Here is a 13,109-nt window from a genome sequence, read left to right as displayed (position 1 = left end):
TGAACCAGATTCTACAAAAACATGTATATTTAAATTTTATAGGTTTTCATTTCATCATCATTTGATGTATTTGCACTCATTGTGTTTACTCCTAATGTTCATTTTAGATGTGAGGTTTTGTTTCTTGTTCACATATATACATTTTATTTTTAGCTTTGCTTTAAAGTTCTTGTTTTGTGATTTTTTACATTTGTGGGTTAAAATAAAGTTGAACTAAAGGCCGTCTCTCTTCTTTAAACATGTTTGAGGGAAATATTCCTGAGAGATCCAATAATTTTGTGTCTTTTTCATGATTTTCAACTGAGTTAACAGTCATTAAAGTGAAAACAGAATTTCACGATAAAGCCGGCACCGTTGATTATTTTTTTAATCTTCAACGCTAAAAAAAAAAAATATTATATAAAAAAAATATATATTTTTTTATGATCAGCTCTGCTGGTCTCACACGATCCTCTCCCCCAGAGCTAGGACGGGCAGGCGTCATCTTCCCAGCTCTGAGCTCAGCTGGTGACTCGCAGAAGGCCGTTGCCAGACCCCAGCCTCGCGTAATCATGAAGGCCCAACCTCGACCTGCGCAGCCAGGTGGACAGACACGGTTCTGGGACGAACGGTGGAAGCGATTTTAAAAAACATTTTACGTGTAAAAAAGAACAAAACTTTTTTTTTATATCGCTTCAGCAATTTTTAAAAACATTTTATGTATAAAACAAAATTAGTTTATTTAAAAATCGCTTCCACCTTTCCCATACTGTCCAGTCCACCTGACTGCCGGGCGGGATTGGGATTCGGCCTTCATGATTACGCGAGGCCGGGGTCTGGCAACGGCCTTCTGCGAGTCACCAGCTCCAGCTTCGCAGTGACCAGCGGAGCTCTGAGCACGCAAGTCCGGGATCCGGAACCCGAGCCTCCGAGTCGGCACAACGAAGGATCTTCTGCGGTGACCAGCGGAATTCTGAGCCGGGGAGATGACGCCATGCCCGGCCTGGCACGCCGAGGCTCTGGGGGGAGGACCGGGATAGACCAACAGAGCTCCATCCAGCTTGCTCTGAATTATATCGTCTGCCACCAAGCACAAAAAAACGCAAGCACATCAGCATTAGACCAAGGTGGTGTCATTATTGTTTTTAAAATCTTTAAAATAGGTCCAGCCACTGCTCCAGTCTGAGAAATTGCAAATGGCGGATCATTGTTTTGGAAAGCTTCTGAAGGATCCAGTGACTCCGCCCCCGACCAGTCAGTGACCGACAGTGTTCTGACATCACGTTTTAGTACCTCTTCGTTCGGGTTAGAACCACAGAGCCAAGGGTCCTGAAAATAGTAACAGGTTCTTAGTACCGGTACTTATGGAAAAGCCTCAGAACCGGGCGAAGTTGGGTCCAGTCGGCCCGTACCGGTACTAATGGAAAAGGGGCATAAGATATAACTGTTGGAATAATGTAGGGGGCACACTTGAGTCATATGTTAAACCACCATATCAATGTGTGTAGAAGTGCTCAGATTATGCACAATAAATCTGGTTTAGATCCGATGATGTATTACTGAGAAATAACTGTTGGAATTATTGTAGTGAACTCGGCCTCTGACCAAAACCTGTCTCTGAAGACCTTCATGGGACAGGAACTGTTATTTCATTGATTTGAATCCAGAAATACAAATTAGCTCATCCAGAGACTGTCTAATTGTATCCTGAATTAATCAATTGAAAGAACACTCTTCTTTTTATATTATCATTACTATTTTACAATATCTTGATAATCAAAAGTGTGTTTAGTTCATATCATTTCTAATGTTGAAGTGAACCACTCATTTTAAATCAACTATGAAACAGTAATACTTCATTACTTCAGTATTACTTCACTTTGTATTTTGCTTTGTGTGTTACCTGTTGTTTCGTCTGTACAGCACTTTGGTTGGCCTTGTTGCTGTTTTAAGTGCTTTATAAATAAAGTGGTATGGTATGGTAAGCGGTATTAATGCTTTTTTAAACCTCATTTAAATTAGAAATCAAGTTAAATGTCTATTTACAAAGTAATTATGCATTTTGATTTTCTGTCTAAATGCGAAGTCAGTGATGTCGGTCAAAAGTCAGAGACAGCCAGAAAAGAAGTTATTAGAACGGGCTGTATTGTTTTTAAACCTAGCAGACGGTAAAAAGAGAAACACTGGCATCTGCGTTCTCACTTCGCCATAACATTTCTCTGTCTGTACTAAACGTTCCTAAACATTCCTGAACCTCGCTTGACTTTCAATAACCCTCTGACATCACTAGAACCACCCCCTGTTGGTTGTTTCAACCAATCAGGAAGTACTAAGTGACCGGAAGTGAGGACTCTTTTAAAAGTCAGCACTTCCTGGAACTAGTCAGTCTTCTCCGTCTTCTCAAGTTCTTCTGAGTTCTTCTGAAGTCTTGGAGTTCTTCTGAGTCTTCTTGACTCTTCAGTCTTTGATGGAGTCTTCTCAAGCCTTCTGTAGTCTTCCACTTCTCAGTGGAATCTCTGTCTGAGTCACGGCGCCTCGATGTGAACTCAACCGGGCGGAAACACCATAGTCCTGTTTGTTGAACGGAGTATATCGACACGACTTCTGACAATGACCAGCCGCTCTAACCGGAGACGCTGGAAGGTAGCGTTGAAATGGACCTGGTACCAGAGCTGATTCATCTTCTGCGAAGGTAATGAGCCGTCACGAGCTAAGTGTACCGAAGGTTTGAGCTGGTGTTGGAAGGAGCGTGCTAATCCTGGTCAACAACATACACCTTTCTCCATCCATCTCTTCTTTAAACCTCTAAACTCCTTCCTTTAAACTCTTCTATTTTGCCAGTAATCTAGATGCCTTCAGAAATGTCCTGTTGTCTTATTAGTAAAGCGTGCCAAGTTTTATTAATCAGACCCAGATCAGCTAATCAAGTGTACAATGTTTTGATGTTAAATTTTGATTCTGTTAAATAAATGACCACATTTATTCTGATGGGTCAAAGGAAAATAACGTCTCCTGTCACTGATTAAACAATACTCACAGTTACCTCGGTCACATGGCATTAATTTAACTCGAAAAAGAAAACCCGTTATATTTAAATTTTTAGTAGTGAAGCGACAGTTAAGCTGTCCCCCACTTTCACTACATTATCTAGGGGGCGCACTGGATTCAAATGTTAAAGAACATTACCAATGTGTATACAAGAGCTCACTGATGATGCCCAAAAAAATCTGGTTCAGATCAGATGATGTATCACTGGGATATAACAGTGTGAATATTCTAGGGGGCACACTTGAGTCAAATGTTTAACAATAATACCAATGTTTGTAGAACTACTCACAGATGACGCACCAAAAATCTGGTGCAGATTGGATGATGTATCACTGAGATGTAACTGTGGGAATAATGTAGGGGTGCTATAGAGGCTATTGGCCACTTATCATGGATTCCTGTGGATAATGATCAACCATAGTGATTTTGCTGCACCTCAGCTCAAATCTGTGCAAATTAGAGCCAAACGTATTGCAACGGTGTCACTTCTTAATTCTTTACGCTGCCACACCCACATCCTCCAACTAAAACTGTAATTTAAATCAAGTCAAACCAACTTGTTATATATCTTCTAACACAGGGTCATCCTGATTAGGTCAAGGGTGTTAGAGAGGGTGCACTCGAGTCAAATGTTAAACAACAATACCAATGTGTGTAGAAATGCTCACAGATGACGCACCACAAATCGGGTGTGAATAGGATGATGTATCATTGAGATGTAACTGTTGGAATAATCTAGGGGGCACACTAGAGTCATATGTTAAACCACAATATTAATGTGTGTAAAAGTCCTCACTGATGACACACAATAAATCTGTTTCAGACCGGATGTTGTATCACTGAGCTATAACTGTAGGAATAATGTAGGTGGCGCTGTGGAGGCTATTGGCCACTTATCATGGATACCTGTTCAAGGGGCGGATAATGATCAATCATAGTGATTTTGGTGCACTTCGGCTGAAATCTGTGCAATTTAGATCCAAACGTATTGCAACGGCGTCACTTCTGAATTTGCCACGCTGCCATGCCCACATCCTCCAGCAAAAATGGTTTGTGCTTTAAAGCAAGTCAGACCAACTTGTTAAATGTCTTCTAACACAGGATCATCCTGATTAGGTCAAGGGTGTCAGAGAGGAAGCATTCCAAGCAAAACAAGTGACTTCTTGTTCTGAGGGGGCGGGGCTTTGATGACGTCAGAATATGACCACAGAGGATCATCAGGCATCGGACAGGGATGACTCATGCCAAGTTTGGTGCGTTTCAGTCTTTCAATGTGATAGTTTGGAAATTTATTGCGTGAAGCTCAACTTTGGCCACACCCCTTTAACATATACGAAAACGCAAGCTTTAGAAAACTTTTACTCTCCAATGTCTTAAGGGCATATCAACCAAGTTTGAAGGCAATCCTTCAAAATTCCTAGGAGGAGTTTTTTAGGCCTGAGCAGCGAAGCGCTACGAAGGCCTATTGTAATCGCTCTGTTCAGGCCTGAGCTGCAATTTTTTCCTCCAAATGAATTGGCATTTTGGGGGCCTTAACATATCCCAAAAGTCACCAAATTTGCCAGACACATCAGGACTGGTGAAAAATTATGTATTTTAATGGCATGGCAAAAATAGCAACAGAAACAGATCAAGAGCGATATCTAGAAATTTTCAAAATCCCCTCCGCATTAACCTTAGTTTGTCGTAGAAACATGAAATTTGGTATGCTTGTCCAATTCCCCAAGATGCACGGAAAAGCCTCTGGCATAAACATTGTACAATAAACAGGAAGGCAGCCATTTTGGAATGCCCGCCCAATTTTCACACCTTTTTGGCGGTTTACAGCCTCCGCAATTGAACAAACTCCTAGGGATTTCGCTCAATCGGTTTCAAACTTGGCCATTTTAGTCAAAAGGCATGGGGGACGCAAAGTTATCTAAATGGTTTGTTTCGGAGCATTCTGAAGGGGCGGGGCCAGACCTCAAAATTTGACATCTCGCCATGAAAAACGAAACGCTAATAGCCCCTACACGAAAACTGTCTGAAACATCAAACCTTCAGTGATTTGATCCACATCTGGTCCCCTGCAAGACTGACTGGTCAAATCATGACATCACTTAAGCCATGCCCCCTGACAACAGGAAGTATAAAGTTTTACGTTGAACGATCCCTAGCTGACCCGTTACTTGATCAGCATGATAGTGTGTTCAGTGACCGAAGACATGTTGGTGTAACTTGCTTTCCAACTCTGACAGTTTTGGGTGGAGCATGTAGGCGGCGTGGCGTTGCTAAGTAAGACGTAACGCTGTCGCCATACGTTTAGCTCTAAATTCCACTGTTTTGAACTGAGATGCACCAAAATCAGTATGATTGATCATTAGCCACCGCTCATTAGCCACCCCTTGAACAGGAAGCCATGATAAGTGGCCAATAGCCTCCACAGCGCCCCCTAGAATATTTTAAAACCTCAGCCCCAAGCCATTTATGGACCGATAGTTCTGAAACTCGGTGAACATCTGTAACTTCTCAGGACTTATGAAAAAGTATCCTAAGGGACAGACAGAGAGTAGCTGAACGACATCAGGCTGCCTGCGTCGGCTCGAACGAGGAAGCCACCGCTGAATCCATGGAGCATGAACGTGAAATAGCCAACGTAAAACTAATTTTACCACTGCAGCACACACTGGATATCTTTATATTTAAGGCTGATTTCAAAACAAAACTCCATGAACCTCAAATAAGAGTTGTTAGATAATAAGACAATAATTAGACAATAAGAATTGTTGTTGTCTGTGAGAACAAAAAAGGTTAAATCATGTGGACCAGTTTCTTTGAGGGAAGAACGTTTGTTGTCTGTGAAGTAACATTACATACAGTACAGTATTGCGAGGGAACACAAAAACGTTTGCGTGGGAACGCAAAAGTACAAAAAAAATCCCCCATGTCCCCTCCGTGGCTCAGAATCATACATAGTCTTGGCATCTTCAGTAAATTTCAGAAAAAGTTGTTGCAGTGCTTGCATTTGGTATGTGACAAACTAATTTCTGATCACTTTGATTTGATTTTCATTTTGACAGCCTCCCCATCACCCAGTCAGCTCCAGCACCCCACCATTAACTTACCAGCTCCATCATCACTGACAGGACTGACCAGTTCCACTAACATGGTCATTTCTTATCTCATCACCCAGTCAGTCTGAAAACATGAAGATGGACATGAATGTTACATAGTTAGATAGTGATGATAGTTTAATAAATTTTTTGTTACTGTCCTACAGTTTATTGATGCTGATATATTCTTGGTAATAATTCTTATTTCTTGTTCTGTCTTGAAGAGAGTCTCATCTCAACTTGACCCATGATTATCATACGCTAAACTAATAATCTAAAACAAATGTAAATTAACAGTCCTGCAGTAAATACCACCGTTGTCAAGGTTATAGTGTTAAAGTAATTTTATTATTAATTTTTATTCAGCTATTATTGTTTAAGAGAAGACAGAAAATGAGATCTTACCTTTGTGATACTTTGAATGCAACATTCAGTTCACTGAAGTCATTCTCCTCTGGTTTACCTGGAAAACATTTAAAAAATGGCTCATCTCCACGATCACGTTTATCTTTAATGATAAAGTCTCCATTTATGCTACAGTCTTTGACAAAGGATCTACAACTTGAACTAAGTTAACCAGTCAATCTCGTCAACTAGCAAGTTAACACATTAATTTAACTAAAACTGGTGGCATGAAGTATTAATGTTGATAAACTGTGGAACAGTCAGCTAACGCTTCACAATGGCAAAGAAATGTTGTATTTTCATCAACTTACCAGAGAAAACATGTCTGAAACACCGAGAATGAACTATGTTCAATGCTGGACCCGCTTCTGTTTGGAAGTATTTGGCACCAGAGCCACTGCATGACCCACGTGACTTCCACATTCCATTTTTGCAAGAAGTGTGCGGGGCAGAGAGAACTTCCGGGTCAGACGTCATAATTAGTCAGTCCATCAATCATCTCATCTCTCAAAGTAGTTGGAGAAGACCTGTCACCCAGTTAATGCTGAGTTCAATATTCAAATTAACCACAATTCTAAAGTACACATCTGTACTTAATTGTTAAAAATTTACCCAGAACGTAGCTTCACATATAATCACATTATTAATTGATTAGCATTGTAAACACAACCTATAAATATTTATAATGTCAAAACAGTGTTCTGTAATCATTTCAGTACATATAAAAATCCAAAAACTCTAGTCTAGCATCAATCATTTATTAACTCATAGCTTAATAAAATCAGTAAGTTCATAGTTTCAAAGTGTTTGATTGGCTAAAGATATATTTTAAAAATGCTCCTCATCTATATGTTTAAAAGTAAAATCAGAAAATAGAAAACCCTTTACTGTGCTGGTAACGTTAATTAGATGTTAATAATGATAAGTGATGTCAATTTGATGTTAATAAACTGTCACAGCCAGATCAGTATGAACCCTAAAGAACCCTCATTCATGAAAAATGGTAACACTCATTTGATGCGTGATGTTCTCAGCTCAGGGAGTAGAACCGATGACTTATTCCCCCCTGGCACTCCACTCCATTCCCCCTCATCAGGAGCATTTCCTCGGACACCTGTCCGGCCTCCATCATACAAACCCCTGTCCTTGGACTCTCAACCTCTCTGTCAGCGACTCGTTTGAAGCGCTCTGGGAACGTTGATCACAAACTCACACAGGTGTTCCCTGTGTTCATCTTCCTGGATCTTCTTCATCTTAGATAACCTGAACAGGTGATAAGAAACAAACACAAACAGCACCAGCACCCTGCTGGCAACCAGCCAGCCAGAGTCCATCCTTCCACCCATCATCTATTCCTGTCAAGTTTTTCTGAATTGACTCATCACATTTAGCATTTTATCAGCAACACTTACTGTTTTTCTTCATGCACCAAATTTCACAAGTCATTATAAGTGTTATACAACATCACTCTAAAATGCTATGTCTTAAATCATGTTAGTAGTTATTAAAATTCATTATTATATATTTTCTGTTAGTATCTGTTAAAGAATAATTAAACAATAAGTAAAATAGTGTATTCCAACTCTGTTAGCACTTGTAAAAATCTAACTTGAGATAAAAACAACTATAGATTAGATTTAATCTGCCTGTAACTCTGTCACTGAACATTAAGTGATTTAGAAGTCAAATATCTAGCAAGGTTTTTGCTCCTTATATACAGTAATATACAATATTCCAGCCTAATTTATCATCCAAAACAACCTCTGAAATTTAGCTCATCTCATTATAGAAAAATCAATAGTCAATATTTAAAATCATGAATTGTGTCTTTCTTGATTATCAATATTTACTTATATTCAGTCGTCCATAACACCGATACCTCACTGGTTGTCCCATCTGCCCAGTTTACAGTTTTAGGTTCTCAATTCTCCTTATGGCCTCTCCTGTAGAGAGAAAAATGGGGGTGGGGGGTGTACAGCCATCCATCCCTGCTGAAGCACTTGATAGTTAACAGTTCTAAAAAGCATTCACATTAGTTATTTTAATTCAGCACCGCTCCAGAGACCTGTGAAGGGTTAATGTTGTTTTAGATATTCAAATCACATCATTTAAATAATCCTCAAACATAATCTTTGTTTAACCTGTAATTTTTTTAAAGGGACAGGCACCGGTGAAGTGAAAATTTCTCTCTTGAAAACATAAAATTACCAACTTTAATCTGTATTTCTTTAATTTAACACTAAGACTATATCTTAAAACTGCAGGGCACTCGCTGTGAGATAATTCCAGCTCTCATCATGACTCCTTGAATACATTCTGTTAAATCTCAAAGTCAATGTCGGCTTGTATTACCGTTTAAAACTGTCCATAATTTAAAGGTGGATCCATTTATCTGTCAATTAATCTGTGTGTGTGTATGTATATATATACATATATATATATATGTATATATATGTATATATGTGTGTGTGTGTGTGTGTGTGTGTGTGTGTGTGCACGTGCGTGTTTGAACGTAACGTCTATTTAACCAGGCAAATACCTTTGTAGGTCACCAGACGTCCTCAGCTAAGGAGGCCTATCTTTGCCAAGGAGGCCCTGCACCTCAAAACCTAACATGCATGTGTTAATCAGTGTTGATTTAACATGAATAATATACATGTTATTTATTTATGTAACTTTTAATGAATAATTCAAATGTTTAAACATTATTTTCCACTCTCCTCCCCTCCGGAGTCCAGATGAGAGCTGTCCACACCCCAACAGACCCTGCAATTTTATTTAATAAAAATAAGAAACACCCCAGCATTTTACCTCAGGTGAAGTTTCATAGCATTGATCATTACACATGTGTCAATAACAAAACAATCCAATTTGAAGATAAATATTATAAAAATCAGAAACACAAGTAAAAACAGCAAAAAATGATCTTGTGTTTACACAGATAAAAATGTCCCATGGAATATTAATTATGCACACATGATCACAATATTCCCCAAATACTTTTACCCTGGTTTGGATTAATTTCACAGACGTGTTCGAGTTTCCTCATTGATTTAATTCACTTTAACCTGTAATAGTACTAAATTTTGCTAGAAAAATTAAAAAAACAAGGTCAGACGACGCTGGAAGTCGTCTGATTATCTTGGCTACCAGGCTCCAGTCCGTCTCTGTTCCAGACATAACGACACGATAATCCACACACATGAGACTGTGATAAATGAAAAACATCTTTGACCTGTCCCATTATCTTCAGGAGACAAGGTCTTTGTGTGTTCATCTACTCACATCAACTTAATTGCGGAGATTTCTGTTTTTCTGTCTGGGCTGCCAGTTTGAACTGAACCACGTCGGATCCTTCACATGTCATAGACAAACAAACAACAACTTATATACAAGCATTTAAATCAAATCGATGAAGCTGAAATTTTAGAGAAAAATTAGTTAGTCAGCAAAAATTATCATTCATAGTGCGGAGAGAAAGATGGGGGATGAAAGATGATTAGCTAAAACCTAAAATTTAACAGTTTTAATCCGGCACCAGGATGGGTCTGGACAACCTGTCAAAAAATGGTTAATAAATACACAGAACAACTTTTATTTATTATTTCTTTTTGGCACCAAATCTGTAAAAAGCATCTTTTTAAAAATCTCTAAACCCCTTTCATGTAAAAACTCTCCTCGATAGCTAATTCTGGTACATGTTGGGGCCCTGCATACTTCTGCAGCTTCTGGCCAGATGTCCAGCCTTCCCACATGTCCAACAGTAATACTGTCCCAATGACATTTGTCCTCCACACCTGATCTCCCTGTTTCCACTTCTAACTCCACCCCTGTATGATGCACATTGGTAAGTTATCTGCTCCATTTGGAAAACTCCTTCAGTTTCTAGTGGTGGGCCGACAGCTGTCATCTGGTCCATTTCATGTTTCCTGCATTTTTTCCTCTTTTTCTTAGTTTTCTCTCTCCTGTCTCCCAGCTGCTCTTTAACCAGTTTCTGGTTTACAGTTTTAAATAAACGCATCTCTTCTTCATGTCTCTGATCTTGTCTCTCTATGTGGTTTACTAGCGTAGCTACTAAAGGCAACAGGCTCGGTAATTCCTGCACCAGTTTCATCTGTGCAGTCCCACCCTGTATTTCCTCCGCCCCGTTTGTAATGGTATTGCTTGGGCCGGGCTCTACACCCAAACTAAACAGGTCGCCTGTCACTATGTCCGGTCCTTCACCCCTCACCTCATCTGTTGCTTCTTCTCTGTCTTTCTCCTTCATTTCTGCCCTGTCTCCCTCAATGTCAAGAGTTTTGTCACCTTCCCCTATCTGCAGCACGGCCATTTGGAGAGAGACAGATGCACCGGGGTTAACCTCTGCATGTTTGCTGTTCGATGTTTGTAGTCTAAACTCAGGGTGGGATTCAGCTACTCGTAACAAAGTATTCACCTCCTTATAGGGCCTGTCATGGTCCCCAAGATTGAGAGTGTGTGTTGTAGGTGGATTGTGTGCAGAGAGGTTGGTTTATCTCACAAGTCCCCATGTGGGTAGGGTCACCTGTTTCATCAGTTCCATCCAAGCTTGGTGCTTTAATCACCTGAACAGCCTCCTTCAGTTTGTCCTGTTGGGTCTGAAAAAAATTACTGAAATAAAATGTGGTGAGTTTCAAGAAATCTTGTGCCCGCATTGTCTCTTTAAGGGCCTTGCCTCTTGTCAACCACCCTGCACCGTCAGATCTTATACGTGCCCGTGACAGACGATTCCTTAACGTAGTCAGATAACATTCCTGCTGTACAATATCTGGTGCAGGGCCTCTCAAATCTCCAAAAACACATTCAACAGTAAGCTTTTCTGCCCATTTATCAAATGTTTTAATTTGTTTTTTAGACTCCTTAATGAGTGAGAGCTACGAAGCTTGTTTTTTCCAGCCTCAATACAGGCTCCCAAAGAGCCATCTGGCAGCTGGTCACCCATTTCTTATAGCCTTGGTCCAAGATAACAATGAGACGTTGATTTTCCTTTTGTTTAGACTATAGAAGTCAGTGTTAGCTTAACAACAACAACAACACACACATATACACACTATATTTTTATCAGCACTCCGAGGCTACAAACATATAAAACACATTATACTTCTTTTTCTTTAAAAACAAAACTTCTAAAATGTCCCTCAACTGCCTATTCTAATAACTAACCTGATCCTATTACTACTTAAATAACTTCACACTAATCTACAGGTCTCTCCAGACCTCGTGTCTCTCTTGGACGTTATCATTGTCTCTCTTGGACTTTATCATTGTCTCTCTTGGACATTATCATTGTCTCTCTTGGACTTTATCATTGTCTCTCTTGGACTTGGGGGTGTTTATTTTAAGGATACTCCCGTTTCAAACAGCACAGCTGTAACCAACATGTTGTTTACCGTTGTGTTGTTGACAGTCTGACCAGGGCATCCAAATGCAGACCTTAGGTGACACTAATCGTTCAAAGCACCCCGAGGACGCCGTCTTTTTCAAGGGGACAGATCAAGACCCCCCACAGGCACTCCAAACATCATAGAGCCTATCAAACTCGACAGAGTTTATCAAACCTTGACAAACCCGACAAGGTTTATCGAACTTTCAAACGCCCAACACCCATCGACGCTGTCCGAACGTACAATTTTTAAGGCGTTCAGGAAAACATGATGGGCAAGACACCCGGACGTCCGTAGGCCTAACCGTTAACGCCAAGATTGGAGCATCACACCTCACTAATTCACTATAACATATTCTTCCGCAGGAATCATTAAGGTTGCTGGGTACCACAGGAGAGCCTTTTATTTCACATCTGCAGGCAAAAAAAACAGTGACGCAACAATTTTCACATGAGGGTAAAATCGACCACGTCTGATCTCAAAATTTGGTAAATAATCAAACGAAAAATGTATGCACAAGCTTTAAATCAACCGGACGATTCTTATTTTCAGGGAAAAATAGCGTTTCGCATGTTTATAACGCTGTCGGACCACTTCCGGTTAGCAAGTTGCTAACGTTTCCAGTCCGTTCCCACGCGCGTCCTGGCGAGAAAATGTCCCGTATATAAACTTTTACGCCCGATAAAATAAAAATAAAAATCCCATATTATACTGTAATGTTCTACTGCCTTTTAGCTCACTAAACTGCGTACACAGGACCGAAAACAGAGCAACCTGACCGTCCTTATGGGACACGCAGAAATTCGATGTAACAGGTTTCCTGCTTACCTTATGAGAAGATAATAGCCGGCTTGTTCAGTCTGCTCTGACTCCGTTCACCTGCCGCTGTATTACCTCTAAATAATAATAAAAATTGACCTACCACTTCTAAAACAGAAGACCAGAACACAGCACCAACTGTTAAAGACGGGACCCGGTCGCGGACCACCGGATCCGGAAACCCCCTCCAGCCCACATCTTTACCCCCGGCTCGAACCTCCCTTAGAAGTGGCAACTATACTAATCAATAAATCAAGGAAACATCAATTAAGCTTTACCAATTATACAATGTTTGTTTTCTCAGTCATCCAGGTATATAACAACAAAAAAGGTTGAATCATGTCATCTGGACTTCGTTTTTTTT

General features: G+C 40.1%; 1 protein-coding gene across 1 annotated transcript in view; it reads left to right on the top strand.

Moving 5' to 3' along the window:
* LOC119424973 (SH3 and multiple ankyrin repeat domains protein 2) overlaps positions 1-13,109 on the top strand; it is a gene marked incomplete in the record, with an annotated part of 297,817 nt that overhangs the window by 93,849 nt on the left and 190,859 nt on the right.

Source organism: Nematolebias whitei, chromosome 2, assembly GCF_014905685.2.
Source record: "Nematolebias whitei isolate Nwh7 chromosome 2, NemWhi1, whole genome shotgun sequence".
Taxonomy (NCBI): Eukaryota; Metazoa; Chordata; class Actinopteri; order Cyprinodontiformes; family Rivulidae; genus Nematolebias; species Nematolebias whitei.
This window is presented reverse-complemented; position numbering and strand designations above follow the sequence as displayed.